Source organism: Rhinopithecus roxellana, chromosome 15 (genome assembly GCF_007565055.1).
Source record: "Rhinopithecus roxellana isolate Shanxi Qingling chromosome 15, ASM756505v1, whole genome shotgun sequence".
Lineage (NCBI taxonomy): Eukaryota > Metazoa > Chordata > Mammalia > Primates > Cercopithecidae > Rhinopithecus > Rhinopithecus roxellana.
In genome coordinates this window covers 104,004,948-104,027,314 of record NC_044563.1, presented here as the reverse complement: position 1 = coordinate 104,027,314, position 22,367 = coordinate 104,004,948, and the positions used below count along the sequence as shown (strand labels likewise).

General features: G+C 37.7%; 1 protein-coding gene across 2 annotated transcripts in view; it reads right to left on the bottom strand.

The window, feature by feature from the left end:
• The window catches only part of LRRC4C (leucine rich repeat containing 4C), a 1,344,784-nt gene that overhangs the window by 199,361 nt on the left and 1,123,056 nt on the right, over positions 1-22,367 (bottom strand). For both annotated transcript variants that reach the window (XM_030918791.1, XM_030918790.1), the window contains one exon: positions 9,854-9,947. The gene's annotated coding sequence lies outside the window, so the exon portion shown is untranslated. The remainder of the gene's footprint in view (positions 1-9,853; positions 9,948-22,367) is intronic.

Below are 22,367 nucleotides of genomic sequence, written 5' to 3'. Positions count from 1 at the left end.
CAGAACCCCCAAGTAGCTATTGTGGTTAGTTGAAAATGGGCCCTAACAGACTCTGATGCCCTTCCAGGTAGCAGTCTATCTTATTCATCATTGTACCACATTGCTTGCCATGATTTATAGGCTATAGTAACATCAATAAACCTATTTTATTGAAGCAAAAACAGACCTTTCTATCATTGTGCATCAATCAGTACATGCATGATTTGTGTGCCGTATCCTCCAGTCATCTCTATTAAAGAAACAAAAAGAAGCACTAGTCTAGCTTACATTTAATGAGCACTTACTATGTGACAGACACTGTGCTACGCTCTTATATGCATTAACTCACAACAACCATCTCACCTCCTCAATAAAGAATTCAAGGATGAGAGAAGTAATATGTTTTTTAAGTTTGAAAACTAATTTTCAATGCTGACTGTATGCCGGTTTGATTTAAAGTCAAAGCCTTTAAAAGGACTTTGGTTTACTTTATTTATTAGAATTAAGCATAATAACTATATATTATCTCATTTCCAAAGACTGAGTCCTAAAGAAGAATCCAAAGAGTTTTGTTTTGTTTAGGGTCCATTTGAAAATATTTTGAAAATCATATGCATTAATTCTGAATGTGATATACTGTATGGCTCACCTGAGGTGGTTCTTAATTCAAATTATAGTTTTTAAAGATACTGAGGATTCCTTAGATTCTTTGTGTCATTATCTCTGCCAAAACAGAAAATGTCTCTATATTCTGTGCAACCATACTTTATTTTTTTTTTTCCAAAACTTTTCAAAACTCAACTCATCCATAAAATCTTCTGTGATCAAGGCGGAAGCCACCCAGACATTCTGTTAATATCCTCAGTGTGATTGATATTTCTCTCCTGCAGTGTGGCAAGATAGCATATGCGTATATGGGCAAGCGTATATATCTTTATGTTAATGTGCATCTGTTCCTCTTATCTCTACCATACTATTAAGATATTAAGCTCTCAGGGCCTGTCTTTCTTTCCCTTCACAGAAGACACCATTTACTCTCCTGGGTAACCCTAGTGCCTAGTTTTGTGGTATAATGTACATGTTCAATAAACTTGTACTTAATGAGTGAGTGCTCAATGAGGACAATGACAACATGGAAAGAAAATATCTTTCTGCACACAGAGAAAATAAGATCACTTACAAATAGAAGTTTTAATAGTTCGCCTTCTTGGGCATTTTATTTTTAAGTATTCTCAGATGAAATATGCTGTACAATAGCTGAGATTTAGCAGGTAATTTTTATTTCATCTTTGTTTTTCAAAACGTTGCCATTTGCCAAATGCACCATACTGAAAATGTGCTTTTCCGACTGGGCCCAGTGGCTCACACCTGTAATCCCAGCACTTTGCGAGGCCGAGATGGGTGAATCACAAGGTCAAGAGATCGTGACCATCCTGGTCAACTTGGTGAAACTCTGTCTCTACTAAAAATACAAAAATTAGCTGGGCATGGTAACATGTGCCTGTAGTCCCAGCTACTTAGGAGGCTGAGGCAGGAGAATTGCTTGAACCCTGGTGGTGGAAGTTGCAGTGAGCTGAGATCATGCCACACACTCCAGCCTGGCAACAGAGCAAGACTGTCTCAAAAAAAAAAAAAAAAAAAAAAAAAAACTTTTCCCCTTTCATGTACATTACAATGCTTTATGATTTTGTATGTCTCAGTGTCTTAAAGCTATGGAGTTCACTTATGTCTTGTTATTTATCATAGATTTATTCCTTGGGTTAAGGCCAAAGGAGAACACAAGATGAACAATGGAGTTCTAACTCACCAACTCCCTTCTGTTGATATTAAAAAAAAAAAAAAGTTGAAAAATTTAAATTCTGAGTTGCGTGAAACTCTTGCTTGGTTATACTTTCTGTCAGTTTCTGTGAATTACTATTGCTACCTTAATCGATAACAGTAACCATAAATAAACAATAGAGCCACCAATGCTTGAGAAGATTTGAATCATATTGCCTAGATTTTCATCCCATTCCTACCTCCTTTCTATTTGAATGATCTTGAACAAGTAAGTTATTTAGCTTTTGTCTTCCTCCTTCTTTGAAGTAAAGGTGAAAAGGGTGCTGTGACTCCAGGAGATAATTCATGTAAAGGAGCTTAGTTCCAGCCATATGCATGGGAATTTATTCACATCGTTTATTATTAGCTGCCATTATTTTTAGGATGGTGGTATTGATAAGTAGACTGGGTTAGATAAACTATTCCATGAACAGATGCCAAAATATATGAAAAAATCACTTTTTAAAAAGGGATTCCCAACCCTTCACAGCACCAACCCAGTTTTATCCAAGAATGCTAAAAGGTAAATTCAAGAGAATCCAGAGCTACTGAGGGGTTCCTTAGTCTTATTTGCAAAAGGATTTTCCTTTACCTCTCGGATACTAACTACTCCATGAATACAATGTGGTCATGGTTCCAATAGTCTAGCAGAAGGATAGTGTCAACAATCTGGATGAAAATGTAGTCAGCTTAACTTGAAGGACATTTATTTGAGCATTTAATTGCTTCCAGAGTTTGGACAGCAGTTACATGAGGGCTCAAGCTCTCCCAGGCAACACCTTGATACCTTCACTGACCAGGTGCCCTCTATTTTGCACTTTACAGGCTTGCAGAATTCTAAGTCCATCATTTTTGCCACTCATCCACTCCTTTCACTGAGACCCAAATGTCTACCACACCGGAAGTGGTCTTAGCTTTACTTTACTGGTGAATGGCAAATAAATGATGTGCCTTTCCCTTTCACCATCTTCAAAGTCTCTTTTCAATCTCCACCTCTGGACATTACATCTCACACTTTTTTTGTTTTGTCCTATTTGTAATTGATCAAACAGATTTGTTTATGTTAGTTTTTACTCCTCACCTCCTCCCAGGCCTTTTACCATGTTGCTGGCTGTTGCAGCCCTTCAATTCTGTGACTTACAACAACAGGCAAGAGTTATTAGCACTGTTACAGATTAAGGCAGAGGAGTCATGATAACATGAAAACATGATAAATTCACAGGACCAGTGGAACAGAATAGAGAACTCAGAAATTAATTCACATATCGATAGCCAACTGACTCTTGACAAAGGTGCCAACAACGTACATTGGAGGAAGGGCTATCTGTTGAGTTAATGATGCTAGGTAAACTGGATATCCATATGCAGAAGCACAAAACTAGAGTTTTAAATACACAAAAATCTACTCAAATGGCTCAAAGCCCTAAATGTAAGACCCCAAACTATGAAACAATTAAAAGAAAACATGGGGGGGAAATTCTTTTTTTTTTTTTTTTGAGATGGAGTCTCGCTCAGTCGCCGAGGCTGGAGTGCAGTAGCCGGATCTCCGCTCACTGCAAGCTCCGCCTCCTGGGTTTACGCCATTCTCCTGCCTCAGCCTCCTGAGTAGCTGGGACTACAGACGCCTGCCACCACGCCCGGCTCTTTTTTTTTTTTTTTTTTTTTTTTTTTTTTTTGTATTTTTGTATTTTTAGTAGAGACGGGTTTTTCCTGTTAGCCAGGATGGTCTTGATCTCCTGACTTCGTGATCCACCCTCCTTGGCCTCCCAAAGTGCTGGGATTACAGGTGTGAGCCACCGTACCCTGTCCATAGTGGGGAAATTCTTTAGCACATTGGTCTGGGAAAACATTTTATGAGTAAGACCTCAACAGCATGGGCAACAAAAACAAAAACAAATAAATGGGATTACATAAAACTAAAAGCTTCTGCACAGCCAAGAAAACAATGGGATTACATAAAACTAAAAGCTTCTGCACAGCCAAGAAAACAATGGGATTACATAAAACTAAAAGCTTCTGCATAGCCAAGAAAACAATGAACAGAATGAAAAGACAACCTACAGAATGGGAGAAATAAGTTGCAAACTATTTATCTGACAGAGGATTAATAATCAGAATATAAAAAGAACTCAAACATCCTGACAGTGAAGAATAAAAAATAAATAAAAAACAGAAGACAAAAACAAAAATAAAGTAAACTATCTGATTTTTAAAAAAATGACTCAATGATCCGAATAGACATTTTTCAATAGAAGGCATACAAATGGCCAAAAATATATGAAAAAATGTTCAACCTCACTAATCATCAGGGAAATGCCAATTAAAACCGAAGTGAATTATCATCACCCCAGTTAGGATGGCTATTATCGCAAAGGAAAAACAAAAAAACAAATGCTAGTGAGGATCTAGAGAAAAGGGAACTCTTACACACTGTTGGAATTGTAAACACGTATAACCACCATGAAGAAAAATATGAACATTCCTCAAAAAACTACAAACAGAACTACCATGTGATCCAGCAATCACATTACTGTGCATTTATCCAAAGGAGAGGAAATCAGCATAAAAGACATCTACATTCCCTTGCTTATTGCATCACTATTCGCAACAGCCAAGGTATGGATTCAACCCAGGTGCCCAAAAACAGATGAATAGATAACCGAAATACAGTATATATACTCAATAAAATACTATTCAGCCATAAAAAAGAGTGAAATCCTGTCATTTGCAGCATTATCAATAGAACTGGAGGACATTATGTTATGTGAAATAAGCCAGGAATGGAAAGTTAAATACCACATGTTCTCACTCATATGTAGAAGCTAAAAAGAGTTGATCTCATAATAGTAAAAAGTAGAACAGAAGATACTAGAGTCTGGGAAGTGTAGGGGAAACAGAGATGGGGAGAGATTTGTTAAAGGATACAAAATTAAAGCTAGAAAGAGGAATAATTTCTTGTGATCTGTGTCACTATCGGACAACTCTAGTTAACAAAAATATACTATATAGTGTTTTAGAGCTAAAAAGAGGATATTGAATGCTTCAACACAAAGAAATAATAAAGAGATGAGGTGATTAATATGCTAATAAATATATATTATCTGTATTGCAATATCACCATATACTCCCAAAATATGTGCAATTATTATGTCAGTTAAACAAAGCTGAAAAAAAATACTGCACAGACAGGAAAAAATGAAACAATTAAAAAACCCAATACGGATTATAAAGCGGTGGCATGTGTGTGTGCATGTGGGTGTGTTTTAGAGGAGGAAGAGGTCATTTTTATCCTTTAAATAGCTTTTGCTTAGTTTGCAATTTATTGTATTCTCCTAGTTTATGTACTTACATGTCTATTTCTTGTTTTAAAACAAGGAAATGTTACCCCCAAATAATACTATTATCTAGATATTTTTCTACACATATAAATGCCTGATATATGTAATATATAAAATTACTGATGTCACATTTACATAATTTCTTATAATCAGAAATTTAAAATTAATATTATAAATATATTCCCATAGCTATACATTTAGAGCAGCAGCAGCATTGTGAAACACTGTAATAGTGTTTCATTATATCAATAAACTATATGACACACTCTAGTTTTAGTTTTTTAAGTTGTTTCCCATATATTGCAACTGCTTACAATACTCTAATGATCATGCCTGTAGATATGTCTTCATTTATCCACTGATTTATTTGCAATCTTAGAAAAGGAAGTGTCACATTTTAAAGACATTTGAATCACATACCATATAGGTCTCTGAAAGGGTTATAGCAAATTATACACTGAACAGCAGTTTATAAAAATGCTCTTTCTCTAAACTCTTACCAACTACAGGATGTTTTCATTTGGTTTTAAATTTAAAGAGCAATGAGGAGGCATCCCATAGAGCTTACAATCTCCCTGAGTAGGGCTACATTAGATTTACGGTGTACAGATTTGTTAACCAGGACCGAATCATGGGAATGTGGGCGTGTTTGTTCTATTAGCAAGAACTCTATGAGTTAGATCTAATAACTATTTTAGCCACTACCAATATAGCCAAATTTCAGAGACATCCCAAACTGGAAAAAGTCTATGCATTTTTTATCAAAAAATTCGCACAGATGTGATAATAGCAAATATTCTTTCAGTTCTCTTTAGATTGGAGGCAATAATGTTGTTTTACTTGAAATTATGTAACTCATTATAGACATTGGGGAAATTCAATTTACAGATATGCTTTCAGAAATAAGTAGAACTCTATTTGTCGCTAAATAAAAATGTCAATCCTAAAGTAACAGCCACCACAACTTACTCATGTAGATGTTTACTTTTTGTGAATGAATCAGAAACCTGACAGGCTATTTGGAACTTTACGTGTTCCAATCTGTTGCTTTGTCCAGTTAATCAGTTACTGACCTTTTGGAGGACAACAATTCTCAGTCCCTCTACTAGCAAAAAGAAGACAGAAGTAAACATCAGTGGGGATATGGCCAAACCCTATTAGTGTAAATTCAGATAGGACAAAAAATCTGCATGACAATGCTTATAGGCAACAGAAAATGAAGAGTTATGATAGTTAATCAAATGAGTGGTTGTATTTTCTGATCTCTAGGAGTTTAATAAATTTTCACAAAGGGTTCTTGGAAAATTTCTCCGAATATCCAAACATTCTACAGAACTCATTATGCATTTATCAAATGCATGACTGTAAATATCATTAGAAGCTTCATAAATCTCAAGGCAAAATTAAACTTAGAATGCTTTCACTATGATGTGATTTGGTTAAGCTGTGATTTATGGGTGCCAGGAAACCAGATAGCCTTGAACTTCTGAGATAAACTTTTTAGGATAGACCTATTGGGGATCTATATAGCTCTCTCTTAAGTTACCTGGTTTTTAAAAAAATTTAGTCCCAGCACTTTGGGAGGCCGAGACGGGCGGATCACGAGGTCAGGAGATCGAGACCATTCTGGCTAACACGGTGAAACCCCGTCTCTACTAAAAAAATACATAAAACTAGCCGGGTGAGGTGGCAGGCGCCTGTAGTCCCAGCTACTCGGGAGGCTGAGGCAGGAGAATGGTGTAAACCCGGGAGGCGGAGCTTGCAGTGAGCTGAGATCCGGCCACTGCACTCCAGCCTGGGCGACAGAGCGAGACTCCGTCTCAAAAACAAAACAAAACAAAACAAAACAAAAAATTTAGTTCCCTAATATGCTAAAAAAAAATGTTATAAAGGCTGTGGGAATATGGGGAAAAAGGAGAAAACTAGGATTTACTCATTCTAAATTAGATGAGCAAATGTATATTTTGGAAAATAATCTCATACATTCATAATTAATCTAACTAATCATTTATTCAACTAATGTTTACTAAAATTCAATGATGCAAACCTCTTTTATTGAACTTAATCTGGGGAAATTCTGGGGTCTTCAGTAAAGGTCCTAAATTAGGGTTTGTAATATTTTTTTTTTTTTAGGAGCAGGACATCCTACTGACTTAGGACCACTTTATTCCTTTTTTAAATATTGCTGTTTTGCAAAGCATTCTTGGATTTGGTTCATTCACAGCAGTCCTAGTCTTTCCATTTCCTTATTATTCCTCATTCTTGTTTCAGCACAGTATTTTAATTTTCTAGGGTTAGATGTCCCTTTGCATAATGGGTTGTACTTTCCACAGGATCTAAGTATAACTTAGTATCCAGACTGAAATCTTAGCAAAAGGATGCTCTAGCTTGAAATTCTAGAGCTGACAATAAATTACATATCTGTCCTGTTTTTCATGAATTCATACTTCACTGACAATTGTAGCCATGCAGGCAAGTTCCTCAATGTAGGCATTTGTGATTATACTTCCTGAAACCCATGCCATTCTATGCCATTCTATGTCTTTCCTAGAGATACTGAAACATCTCTCTGCACGTCTCTTGGTCCATCCTACATGTTCCTTCCTGAGATCATCTTCTCAATTACTATATTAACTTTACTTCCTTCATGGTTTCATTAGTTCACATATGGTTTTTGCCACTCATTACCAAGTTACACCAGTATGCTACTTTTTTTGTTTGTTTGTTTAAAGGTAGGGAGCAGCTTATTTTAAATCTAAAGTATTCCCATTACATTCTTAAGGGGAAAGATGACAGAAATCAGACTCGTCGTTTAGAGAGCAGAAGTCCATATTCTCTGCAGCAGCAGTAACCTGCTAGCAAGGAGTAGTCTCTTCCTTTCAAAGTGAACACAGGCAGGATCAGAGCCTTTAGACATATAACCATACATTTAAGCTTACATATTAGCTTCCAGAGGTATAAGTTTTGAGTGTCAAATTAAAAATATTGATCAGTCTAGTAGACCTTTGGTATTCTTGAAAGACATATCTGAGAACATTGATAATAAACAATTTCTAAACGTTACTATACTCATCTATGCCAAATAATATCAAGTATAGATATTACCTTCCAGATAGTAACCCAGTTTTGTTTTCAATGATTAATTATTCCTTGTAATATGTATTTACAGTGGCATGGTCAATATGGATGTTTGCTCTTTCTCTATAGAAGCCACAATGGTCTAATTTATTATTATTATTATTATTATTATTATTATCATTATCATTATTTTGCCTTTACTGCTCCAGTCTAGTCAAAAGGACAAATCATCAAAATTTGAACAAATAAAATGATCAAAATAAACCAAACATTTTTCTGGAATGAAATAACCTTCAATCTTAAATGATGAAACACAAATATGAAAGGAGCAGGGTTCATTCATTACAGAGGCAGCATCTAATGGAGAATATCAAGTCAATCCTGCTACCTTCTAAAGATACTTGGCTTGGTTGATAGTCTTGCACCAAGTCCATTATTCTACTTTCTTCAAGCTTATTATTCCTTTTTATAGTTTTAATACATTACATTTCCTTGGTTTTGTTTTTACCAATAAATAAATCCATGTACACAGGTTGTTTATTAAATTAGAGTTTCAAATCCCCATTGAGACAAGTACACTGAGGAGTTAGCTAAGCTCTTTTACTACCTAAACTGTTCCCTCCACCTGCCCTTTACAGAATAACTCAACAGTATGCCTCAAAAATTGAAAATTACTATCTGTAATGGGTTTTTATTTTGTTTAAAAATAAGTAAAAACATAAATGGTAGTAGTCTACTATATAGTCATCTGCTCTGTGATAGCACAGACTATATTGTGATTCTGAAAATATCTGACTTCTAATAGGAAGGTGGGAAAAATTTTGCCTAGAGTATTTCTTCTTAAAGCAGGGAGAATCTCAGTCCTGTGGCTTCCTCCATTACCCAGGAGAAATTATCTTAGTGTGCTGCTAGGTTAAGAAAATCCTGATGCAACCTCTAAAGAGCCTTTTTCCTTTTAGGTAGGTCTCTCCGATCCCTCAATGGTAACAGAAAAAAATACTCATTCCCCATTTCAAATTTTTTTTTTTTCCATGTGAAGGAAACTCCATTATAGCAGCTCTTCTGGCCTCTCTTTATCCCCCTTTCTCTCCCTTCTTCTTGGTCGGTAGAATTGCTTATTTGATTGGTGAACTTCAAAGCAAGATTTTGTCAATCACATTCTCTTCCCCTTCATCTTTACAGTGGGCTACGTGAAAGAAGATACGCTCAGGTCTGCTACTCCACACTAGAAATTTCATAGGGCAGCCTGCCATATTGGGAGAGCCTGCAGTTGCCAAGCACTTCTTGGGCCTGTATGGGTAAATCTATCTAATGTTGTAGTTAAATGTTAGGAAGTTCATTTTTGCCACACTCACTGAATTGTTATCCCCAAGCATTAACTGCATCATTAATAAAAGCGATGCCTGGTTCTTGGGCCTGGATGGATAAATCTATCTAATGCTGTAGTTAAATATTAGGAATTTCATTTTTGTCATACTCACTGAAATGTTATCCCCAAGCATTAACTGCATCATTAATAAAAGCGATGCATGGTTTTCTATTTGTCTATTTTCTTGACTTAGTGAACCTCACTTTGTTCTTAACTAGAGCAGCTAGAATGCAAGCCTGTAAAGAATAGATTAGTGGTATTTGGAACTTACCTTAGTAAAATTTCTCCAACAGGTATTGATCTTCCTGGGAAAACTCAAAGAAGTTTAATAAGTGCTCTGGATTTCTGCAGATACTTCTTTATACCTGGAGGAAGATAACATAAATATCATATTTTACAATCATGCTATACAAGTGAAAACAAATAGTATTAGACATCCCTGCCTGTTACATTCCCTCAATATAATGTAATAATTTAAAATCACAGAATGTCTTTCACACGTGTATGTTACATGACTAACAAATCAAGACATGGGTAAACTATAGCAAATACGTACATGTATATATGTATATGTGTTATATATATACAATACATAAATATATCAGTACATATCTATTTGATTTAGTTTATCCAACTCTAGATTTATTAGTCTTTCATTTCTTTGTTAATGTTCATTGCATTTTATTGAAAGATGTCATATGAATTTCACTGGAAAAGATTTGTATCTATAAATAGCTTATTTTACATAAATTTAAAAGACTTCCTGCTCTTACTTCTTCCCTCTGGCCATGAGCTAAAAACAATACAGATAATTAGCAGTTTATTTCAACTCTAATAGTTGAAACTGACATGAAAAAACTAGAAAATATACATTGTAATTTACAAATTTCTCAGTTTGATATAGCATCACAGAAAATAAGTAAATATAGACATTGTATTGAGAATTAGAACTGGATTCAATTCATAACCCTGCCATAATTAGCCAGATAATTTTGGGCAAGAATCCAAAACTTACTGAGTCTTAACTGCTCCACATGTAAAATGAAAAGCTTTGTACAAAATTGCCACCAAGGACCCTTCCATCTTTCAAATTCTACGATAATTTTCCTTCTAAGGGTATGTTTTGATATGGGTAGGATGATCAAGAAGATTTTGTGGAAGCAAAACTCTCATGCCTAAATAAAGCCTGAATTTTTATACACTTATATATACCAATTGTTAGCTTCTCTCTCTCGAGCATGAGTTATTTGTAGGTAAGTGATACTAAGGTAGTTGTAGTCAGTGAATTTGAGATTCGTGTATTACTTGAAAAAAAATTAATTATCTACCTGATGGAGTTTGGTACAATTTTATTTTTAACTCAGAAGATTAATAACCCTTTGGAGCCTAATGACCAGTAGGTCAGTTGTCCAACCTTCAAGTATCCTGATGTTAAGGAGAACTTGAAATTCTGAAGGGACTGGGCAAGCTTACAGAATTTAGCATGATATGATGATTTTCTTCCCCTCACATATCTTCCAAGGAAAAAAAAAAAGGTATTTTTGGTAGAAATATTCATATTTAATTGGTGTTCATATGTTGTTGTCTTGCAAAAACAATACATTTCCTAAAACTAAAGGGTTGAGTGATAGATGAAATTACTACTTGCAAAGATAATTTTAAAACTGGCATATCAGACTTGTTTGCTACTATTATTAGAATAAAAGAAACTAAGCTTGCATTATACTTCTAATGTACTGGGCTAATCTCTCTACATTACTTTACAAATTAAGCTTCATAACTACTCTATAAAAATTTGGATTATAATTCTCATTTTACAGATTAAGAAAGAGAGGTAAGGATGTTCAACTCACTTAAACAACTTAGTTTAACCCAGAAAGAGATAAGTGGCAGAACTGGCAAGTCTGTTTAATCCCCAAGCCTATATGTTTTCTTACTATGAACTGTGCTATGTATCCTGGCACTACAAAAGTTGATGGCTACTTCTGGGCCAGTATATATTCAACTGAAGCAGATTCTATCAGACCTGTTGTATCTTAGCCTCTGAATGCATCAGTTGATACTGATCTTTTCATACCTGAATGCCTTGTCTAATTTCTCAGGAATCTGATTTTTGCACTCCATTTCAATTATATGTTCAGGGGAACAAAATGATGCCTCCTCCTTCTTCTGAGTTTTCTACTTGGTATTTAACAAGTTTCAAATAAATGTGTTCATATCGGGATTTAGTACAGAGAACTGAGCGTGGTAGGGCTGCTTGCAGGGATATAGCATCAGATAAGCAGTACTACAACAGGTGGTTGTGATGAGAACAAGGCAGGGCGTTTGTTGGTTAGAACAAAGTGAATCATATCATACAGCTTCATTAAATGTGGGGCTGGAAGGGACTCACCAATCGATTCACTAAATATTATACTGCACAGGTGAAGGGAATAAGATACAATGTGTTCATGAACTAGAAAGCAGGTTTTAGGATTTCTTTTTTTTTTATTTTTATTTTTATTTTTTATTATACTTTAAGTTCTAGGGTACATGTGCATAACGTGCAGGTTTGTTACATATGTATATTTGTGCCATGTTGGTGTGCTGCACCCATCTACTCGTCAGCACCCATCAATTCATCATTTATATCATGTATAACTCCCCAATGCAATCCCTCCCCCCTCCCCCCTCCCCATGATAGGCCCCGGTGTGTGATGTTCCCCTTCCCGAGTCCAAGTGATCTCATTGTTCAGTTCCCACCTATGAGTGAGAACATGCGGTGTTTGGTTTTCTGTTCTTGTGATAGTTTGCTAAGAATGATGGTTTCCAGCTGCATCCATGTCCCTACAAAGGACGCAAACTCATCCTTTTTTATGGCTGCATAGTATTCCATGGTGTATATGTGCCACATTTTCTTAATCCAGTCTGTCACAGATGGACATTTGGGTTGATTCCAAGTCTTTGCTATTGTGAATAGTGCCACAATAAACATACGTGTGCATGTGTCTTTGTAGTAGAATAATTTGTAATCCTTTGGGTATATACCCAGTAGTGGGATGGCTGGGTCATATGGTACATCTAGTTCTAGATCCTTGAGGAATTGCCATACTGTTTTCCATAATGGTTGAACTAGTTTACAATCCCACCAACAGTGTAAAAGTGTTCCTATTTCTCCACATCCTTTCCAACACCTGTTGTTTCCTGATTTTTTAATGATTGCCATTCTAGCTGGTGTGAGATGGCATCTCATTGTGGTTTTGATTTGCATTTCTCTGATGGCGAGTGATGATGAGCATTTTTTCATGTGTCTGTTGGCTGTATGAATGTCTTCTTTTGAGAAATGTCTGTTCATATCCTTTCCCCACTTTTGGATGGGGTTGTTTGTTTTTTTCTTGTATATTTGTTTGAGTTCTTTGTAGATTCTGGATATTAGCCCTTTGTCAGATGAGTAGATTGCAAAAATGTTCTCCCATTCTGTAGGTTGCCTGTTCACTCTGATGGTAGTTTCTTTTGCTGTACAGAAGCTCTTTAGTTTAATTAGATCCCATTTGTCAATTATGGCTTTTGCTGCCATTGCTTTTGGTGTTTTAGACATGAAGTCCTTGCCCATGCCTATGTCCTGAATGGTACTACCTAGATTTTCTTCCAGGGTTTTTATGGTATTAGGTCTAACATTTAAGTCTCTAATTCATCTTGAATTAATCTTCGTATAAGGAGTAAGGAAAGGATCCAGTTTCAGCTTTCTACTTATGGCTAGCCAATTTTCCCAGCACCATTTATTAAATAGGGAATCCTTTCCCCATTTCTTGTTTCTCTCAGGTTTGTCAAAGATCAGATGGCTGTAGATGTGTGGTATTATTTCTGAGGACTCTGTTCTGTTCCATTGATCTATATCTCTGTTTTGGTACCAGTACCATGCTGTTTTGGTTACTGTAGCCTTGTAGTATAGTTTGAAGTCAGGTAGCGTGACGCCTCCAGCTTTGTCCTTTTGACTTAGGATTGTCTTGGCAATGCGGGCTCTTTTTTGGTTCCATATGAACTTTAAAGCAGTTTTTTCCAGTTCTGTGAAGAAACTCATTGGTAGCTTGATGGGGATGGCATTGAATCTATAAATAACCTTGGGCAGTATGGCCATTTTCACGATATTGATTCTTCCTATCCATGAGCATGGTATGTTCTTCCATTTGTTTGTGTCCTCTTTTATTTCACTGAGCAGTGGTTTGTAGTTCTCCTTGAAGAGGTCCTTTACATCCCTTGTAAGTTGGATTCCTAGGTATTTTATTCTCTTTGAAGCAATTGTGAATGGAAGTTCATTCCTGACTTGGCTCTCTGCTTGTCTGTTACTGGTGTATAAGAATGCTTGTGATTTTTGCACATTAATTTTGTATCCTGAGACTTTGCTGAAGTTGCTTATCAGCTTAAGGAGATTTTGGGCTGAGATGATGGGGTTTTCTAAATATACAATCATGTCATCTGCAAACAGGGACAATTTGACTTCTTCTTTTCCTAACTGAATACCCTTGATTTCTTTCTCTTGCCTGATTGCCCTAGCCAGAACTTCCAACACTATGTTGAATAGGAGTGGTGAGAGAGGGCATCCCTGTCTTGTACCAGTTTTCAAAGGGAATTTTTCCAGTTTTTGCCCATTCAGTATGATATTAGCTGTGGGTTTGTCATAAATAGCTCTTATTATTTTGAGGTACGTTCCATCAATACCGAATTTATTGAGCGTTTTTAGCATGAAGGGCTGTTGAAGTTTGTCAAAAGCCTTTTCTGCATCTATTGAGATAATCATGTGGTTCTTGACTTTGGTTCTGTTTATATGCTGGATTATGTTTATTGATTTGCGAATGTTGAACCAGCCTTGCATCCCAGGGATGAAGCCCACTTGATCATGGTGGATAAGCTTTTTGATGTGCTGCTGAATCCGGTTTGCTAGTATTTTATTGAGGATTTTTGCATCGATGTTCATCAGGGATATTGGTCTAAAATTCTCTTTTTTTGTTGTGTCTCTGCCAGGCTTTGGTATCAGGATGATGTTGGCCTCATAAAATGAGTTAGGGAGGATTCCCTCTTTTTCTATTGATTGGAATAGTTTCAGAAGGAATGGTACCAGCTCCAACTTGTACCTCTGGTAGAATTCAGCTGTGAATCCATCTGGTCCTGGACTTTTTTTGGTGGGTAGGCTATTAATTGTTGCCTCAATTTCAGAGCCTGCTATTGGTCTATTCAGGGATTCAACTTCTTCCTGGTTTAGCCTTGGGAGAGTGTAAGTGTCCAGGAAATTATCCATTTCTTCTAGATTTTCTAGTTGATTTGCGTAGAGGTGTTTATAGTATTCTCTGATGGTAGTTTGTGTTTCTGTGGGGTCGGTGGTGATATCCCCTTTATCATTTTTTATTGCATCTATTTGATTCCTCTCTCTTTTCTTCTTTATTAGTCTTGCTAGCGGTCTGTCAATTCTGTTGATCTTTTCAAAAAACCAACTCCTGGATTCATCGATTTTTTGGAGGGTTTTTTGTGTCTCTATCTCCTTCAGTTCTGCTCTGATCTTCGTTATTTCTTGCCTTCTGCTAGCTTTTGAATGTATTTGCTCTTGCCTCTCTAGTTCTTTTAATTGTGATGTTAGAGTGTCAATTTTAGATCTTTCCTGCTTTCTCTTGTGGGCATTTAGTGCTATAAATTTCCCTCTACACACTGCTTTAAATGTGTCCCAGAGATTCTGGTATGTTGTATCTTTGTTCTCATTGGTTTCAAAGAACATCTTTATTTCTGCCTTCATTTCATTATGTACCCAGTAGTCATTCAGGAGCAGGTTGTTCAGTTTCCATGTAGTTGAGCGGTTTTGATTGAGTTTCTTAGTCCTGAGTTCTAGTTTGATTGCACTGTGGTCTGAGAGACAGTTTGTTATAATTTCTGTTCTTTTACATTTGCTGAGGAGTGCTTTACTTCCAATTATGTGGTCAATTTTGGAATAAGTGTGATGTGGTGCTGAGAAGAATGTATATTCTGTTGATCTGGGGTGGAGAGTTCTATAGATGTCTATTAGGTCCGCTTGGTGCAGAGATGAGTTCAATTCCTGGATATCCTTGTTAACTTTCTGTCTCGTTGATCTGTCTAATGTTGACAGTGGAGTGTTGAAGTCTCCCATTATTATTGTATGGGAGTCCAAGTCTCTTTGTAAGTCTCTAAGGACTTGTTTTATGAATCTGGGTGCTCCTGTATTGGGTGCATATATATTTAGGAGAGTTAGCTCTTCCTGTTGAATTGATCCCTTTACCATTATGTAATGGCCTTCTTTGTCTCTTTTGATCTTTGATGGTTTAAAGTCTGTTTTATCAGAGACTGGGATTGCAACCCCTGCTTTTTTTGTTCTCCATTTGCTTGGTAGATCTTCCTCCATCCCTTTATTTTGAGCCTATGTATGTCTCTGCATGTGAGATGGGTCTCCTGAATACAGCAGACTGATGGGTCTTGACTCTTTATCCAGTTTGCCAGTCTGTGTCTTTTAATTGGAGCATTTAGTCCATTAACATTTAAGGTTAATATTGTTATGTGTGAACTTGATCCTGCCATTATGATATTAACTGGTTATTTTGCTCGTTAGTTGATGCAGTTTCTTCCTAGCCTCGATGGTCTTTACATTTTGGCATGTTTTTGCAATGGCTGGTACCGGTTGTTCCTTTCCATGTTTAGGGCTTCCTTCAGGGTCTCTTGTAAGGCAGGCCTGGTGGTGACAAAATCTCTAAGCATTTGCTTATCTGTAAAGGATTTTATTTCTCCTTCACTTATGAAACTTAGTTTGGCTGGATATGAAATTCTGGGTTTAAAATTCTTTTCTTTAAGAACGTTGAAGATTGGCCCCCACTCTCTTCTGGCTTGTAGAGTTTCTGCCGAGAGATCTGCTGTTAGTCTGATGGGCTTCCCTTTGTGGGTAACCCGACCTTTCTCTCTGGCTGCCCTTAAGATTTTTTCCTTCATTTCAACTTTGGTGAATCTGGCAATTATGTGTCTTGGAGTTGCTCTTCTCGAGGAGTATCTTTGTGGGGTTCTCTGTATTTCCTGAATTTGAATGTTGGCCTGCCCTACTAGATTGGGGAAGTTCTCCTGGATGATATCCTGAAGAGTGTTTTCCAACTTGGTTCCATTTTCCCCCTCACTTTCAGGCACCCCAATCAGACGTAATTTGGTCTTTTTACATAATCCCATACTTCTTGTAGGCTTTGTTCATTTCTTTTTCTTCTTTTTTCTTTTGGTTTCTCTTCTCGCTTCATTTCATTCATTTGATCCTCAATCGCTGATACTCTTTCTTCCAGTTGATCGAGTCGGTTACTGAAGCTTGTGCATTTGTCACGTATTTCTCGTGTCATGGTTTTCATCTCTGTCATTTCGTTTATGACCTTCTCTGCATTAATTAGTCTAGCTGTCAATTCTTCCACTCTTTTTTCAAGATTTTTAGTTTCTTTGCGCTGGGTACGTAATTCCTCCTTTAGCTCTGAGAAGTTTGATGGACTGAAGCCTTCTTCTCTCATCTCGTCAAAGTCATTCTCTGACCAGCTTCGATCCGTTGCTGGCAATGGGCTGCGCTCCTTTGCAGGGGGAGATGCGCTCTTATTTTTTGAATTTCCAGCTTTTCTGCCCTGCTTTTTCCCCATCTTTGTGGTTTTATCTGTCTCTGGTCTTTGATGATGGTGACATACTGATGGGGTTTTGGTATAGGTGTCCTTCCTGTTTGATAGTTTTCCTTCTGACAGTCAGGACCCTCAGCTATAGGTCTGTTGGAGATTGCTTGAGGTCCACTCCAGACCCTGTTTGCCTGGGTATCAGCAGCAGAGGTTGCCGAAGATAGAATATTGCTGAACAGCGAGTGTACCTGTCTGATTCTTACTTTGGAAGCTTCCTCTCAGGGGTGTACTCCACCCTGTGAGGTGTGGGGTGTCAGACTGCCCCTAGTGGGGGATGTCTCCCAGTGAGGCTACTCAGGGGTCAGTGACCCACTTGAGCAGGCAGTCTGTCCGTTCTCAGATCTCAACCTCCGTGTTGGGAGATCCACTGCTCTCTTCAAAGCTGTCAGACAGTGTCGTTCGCGTCTGCTCAGGCCTCTGTTGCTTCCCCTGTTGTTTTTTCAGCTGAGCCCTGCGCCCAGAGGTGGAGTCTATAGAGACAGGCAGGTTTCCTTGAGCTGCTGTGAGCTCCACCCAGTTCGAGCTTCCCAGCAGCTTTGTTTAACTACTTAAGCCTCAGCAATGGCGGGCTCCCCTCCCCCAGCCTCGCTGCTGCCTCGCGGTTAGATCCCCGCAGACCGCTGTGTTAACAATGAGGGAGGCTCCGTGGGCGTGGGACCCTCCTGTCCAGGTGAGGGATATATTCTTCTGGTGTGCCCGTTTGCTTAGAGCGCGGTATTGGGGTGGGAGTTACCCGATGTTCCAGTTGTTGTGTGTCTCAGTTCCCCTGGCTAGGAAAAGGGATACCCTTCCCCCTTGCGCTTCCCAGGTGAGGCGATGCCTCGCCCTGCTTCAGCTCTCGCTGGTCAGGCTGCAGCAACTGACCAGCACCGATTGTCTAGCACTCCCTAGTGAGATGACCGCAGTACCTCAGTTGAAGATGCAGCAATCACCTGTCTTCTGTGTCACTCGCGCTGGGAGTTGGAGACTGGACCTGTTCCTATTCGGCCATCTTGCTCCACCCCAGGTTTTAGGATTTCATTCATCTACCCAGCTTCTCAATGGTAGCATTGATTATTCAATTGCATGTTTTAAAAAAGAAATTCACTTTTTTTTTTTTTTTTTTTTGAGACAGAGTCTTACTCTGTCACTCAGGCTGGAGTGCAGTGAGGCAATCTCGGCTCACTGCAACCTCCGCCTCCTGGGTTCAAGGGATTCTCCTGCCTCAGCCTCCTGGGTAACCGGGATTACAGGCATGTGCCACCATGCCTGGCTAATTTTTGTAATTTTAGTAGAGATGGGGTTTTGCCATGTTGTCCAGGCTGGTCTCAAACTCCTGACCTCAGGTGATACACCTGCCTCAGCCTTCCAAAGTGCAAGGATTACAGACGTGAGCCACTGTGCCTGGCCAAGAAATTCACTTCTCTAGGCTTCAATGTGTCAGTCACATTGTGCACTTTAAGACTTAGGGAGCACAGGTTACAGAAGACCTTGGAGTCAGACCAACCTAAGGTCAGCAGCCCCACTTCCTGGTTGCAGAACTTTAGAAAAGTGGCTTAATCTTCCTATGGGTCACTATCCTAATTTATGAAACAGGATAGTGAGAGGTCCATCCCTTTTATGCTGCTTTGGGATTTAATGAAGAACTTTCTATAGGATACTTTGCATCAGGGTCTGTCCCAGAGTAAGCATATATATAGATATCCAGGTATTGTCAGCATCCTCACCATCATTATAATTTATTTTCTGTGGGACTAATATAATGGAATATCCTCTGTAAATTGTATTTTCCTTTGGAAATATAAACCTCAATAAAAAGAGATTATGACTGAAGTACTAACAAAAGAGACTAAATTAACCAGGATTGTCATGGTAACTTTATTTTACTCACCAATGAAATGGGAAAGACACAAATCTCTACACATATTTTAAATTAAATGTTCAATACCCTAAAATAATAGGCTTGGAAATGAATCTTTTTGCTCAGAACAGCCTAAAGCAATTGCACTCAAAGGCAGAAGTTCTCATAGCTTCTCATAGCTAAATGTTGTAACTAAAACAAATGATTTTACATGACACAAAAGGGGAAAGGTCACTTGTTTTCTTAATTATAATAATTTAATGTGAAGGAATGTCCATTTGGACTCTGCTGTTGGAAGCTCAGTTATGCAATATTCATATAAAAATAGTTCCAAATCAATACAACATGTTTTAAATTTACATTAACATTTAAATTAATGTGCAGCTCAATGTGAATTATGGCGCTTTAGATGTTTAGGACAACATCTCTTCTTGCCAAGTTGGAACAGAGTCTATTGACTCACCTTCATAGTTTCATAAACAGTTTCCAGACTCCATGTATTTTCATTGCCAGCGGATTTTTCAGACTGATGAAGGGGCCATATTGACATCACCAGGGAATAATGTTGGCCCTATCCACTAACGTTATAAAATGCAGCTAGCAAGTGAACATACCTCTGAAGGACAGTTTGCCACAGATTATTCTCATGCTTTAGAATTAGAGTTATTCCTTTTTTTCTCCTATGGATTTTTTCATCAAATATTTCTAGAGCACCTATTCTGGAAAGAACACAGTGCTTAAAAGCAACACAGATCCTACTTCAAGGAACCCACCCTCTATTGAATGAGGTAGTAATATATATAAACAATTATAGAATAATATGACATATTCTAGGATTAAACAATGTATGTATTAGGTGCTATTGGAGGTACCTAGATAAGACTGAGGAGAATCAAGGACAACTTTCTGAAGAAATTAGGCTTTAAAACCAAGTAGGCATTAGTTAATTAAGGAAGTATAGAAGATCTCACTAGTCAGAGAGAAGATCCTGTAAAAGAGCCTGACATCTTCCCTTCAATGAACAAGAAATTCAGAATGATTAGTGTGATAGGTGGCAAGTATGTGTTTGTGTGTGTTTATGTGTGTGTGTTTAGTGTGTAGGTACACATGCTTACATAGAAGTGTGAATGTAACAAATTGACATCCATGATTAGGCAGACTAATTAATGAGCTATGTCATATGTCATAAGGAGTTTGAACATGATCCTTAAAATTATGCAGATGCAGAAGTTCTGATGGATTTTAAGTAAGCTTGATTCTAAAAGTATTGCTGTGGCAATAGCACAGAGAATGGATGAAAGGTGTGGTTTTTTCCATAAAGGTGAGCAGTTTTTTGTCAGATGTCAAAAGAAGACTTAGTAAATCCACACTTGAATTCATACGACATCAGGTGCAAGACACAGGTAGCGGAGAATGTCATAGAAGTTTAGCAATTCTAAATCTTATGGCAAAATGAAATAGGCAATGAAAATTAGAACTAGCAGTGCTGTATCTGAGTTCTACTACCCTCACTTACTTGTGAAAAACAATAAACTGAGCACTGACTATGCACCAGGGATAGTATTAGATCCAGTGACAGAGTAATGAATAGGCTAGGTAAGGTCCCGGCTCTCAAGATATCTATATTTTCTTGAAAGCATGAGAAAGAACAATTCTTGAGAAACATTTCTTGATAAATGAGACAGAACAATTAAGTAAATACAAATATTTACAGATTAGGGTAAAAATTATTGACAAATAAACAGGGTGATGTGATAATGACTAGGATGGGATCAGATAGGGTTGCTTAACTGAAGAGCATAAGCTTTGGATTGGGCATTCAAATCCCAGCTCTGCCATTTCTCTATTATGTTGTGTTGGCAAGATCTTGTACCTCAGGTTCCTCTGCTGTAAATTGAAGCTAAATATTCCACATCATAGGCTTATTTTGAGGACTAAATCAGTTAATAAATATACAAAGATAGGCCGGGCGCGGTGGCTCACGCCTGTAATCCCAGCACTTTGGGAGGCTGAGGCGGGCGGATCATGAGGTCAGGAAATCGAGACCATCCTGGTGAACACGGTGAAACCCCATCTCTACTAAAAATACAAAAAATTAGCCAGGCGTGGTGGCAGGTGCCTGTAGTCCCAGCTACTCGGGAGGCTGAGGCAGGAGAATGGCGTGACCTGGGAGGCGGAGCTTGCAGTGAGCCGAGATTGCGGCACTGCACTCCAGCCTGGGTGACAGAGAGAGATTCTGCCTTAAAAATAAATTAAATAAATAAATAGATAAATAAATAAATAAATACACAAAGATTAGCCCAGTGCTTAGCAAATAGAAATGCTCAAAATTACTATTAGTATAGTTGTAGTTACCATTATTACTTTATTAGTATTATTTCTCTTCTACAAATAGATTGGCAATGGAAGGACTAGTTGAAAGGTGCAATTTGAGCTTAAACCTGAAGAACAAGAAAGAGCCAGACATGTGAAAAGCCTTAGGAAACATATTCACGCCATTTCCTAACAAAGCCAACAACAGTGCAAAATTTCTGAAGTGACCTTAATGTTAAAATGTCTTCAATTATTAGAAACTACTTCAGTATTATTTTATAAGTTTCAGCTGCTTTTGCTTTGACTCCAGGAAAGGAAGGGTCACTTATCTAAATTAAGAATCCAGGCCAGGCATGATATCTCATGCCTGTAACCTCAGCACTTTGGTAGGCCAAAGCAAGAGGGTAGCTTGAGCCAGGAGTTCAAGATCAGCCTGGGCAATATAGTGAGACCCCATCTCTAAAAAAGGGAAAATAGCCAGGTTTGGTGGCACATGCCTATAGTCCAAGTTACTTGGGAGGCTGAGTGGGGAGGGTCGTTAGAGCCCAGAAGATAGAGGCTGCAGTAAGCTTTGATGGTGCCACTCCTCTGCAGCCTGGGCAACAGAGCAAGGCCCTGTCTCAAAAGAAAAAAAAAAAGAAACCATATTTGCTAGGATTATATAAAAAAGTCATGTTTGAAAGATAGCTACTAATACTTATTTTTTTCATTTTTAATCAACATCAGGCAGCCAATGATCATAGCTAATATCAGAAACTGTCATTTTCCAGCAAATAAATGTGTCAATGATTGGGATGATAAAATAAATAGTCTTTATTGGTGAAACTAATGGTGTTCAACATATATGGATTGACAAACATATTTGAGATACTACTCACAATCAGATTAAGACCATTTAAGAATCTAGTGAGGCCAGAGGCAAGTATCTTTAAGTTAGGGATGACACCCAAAGCTTGATCTGTAAC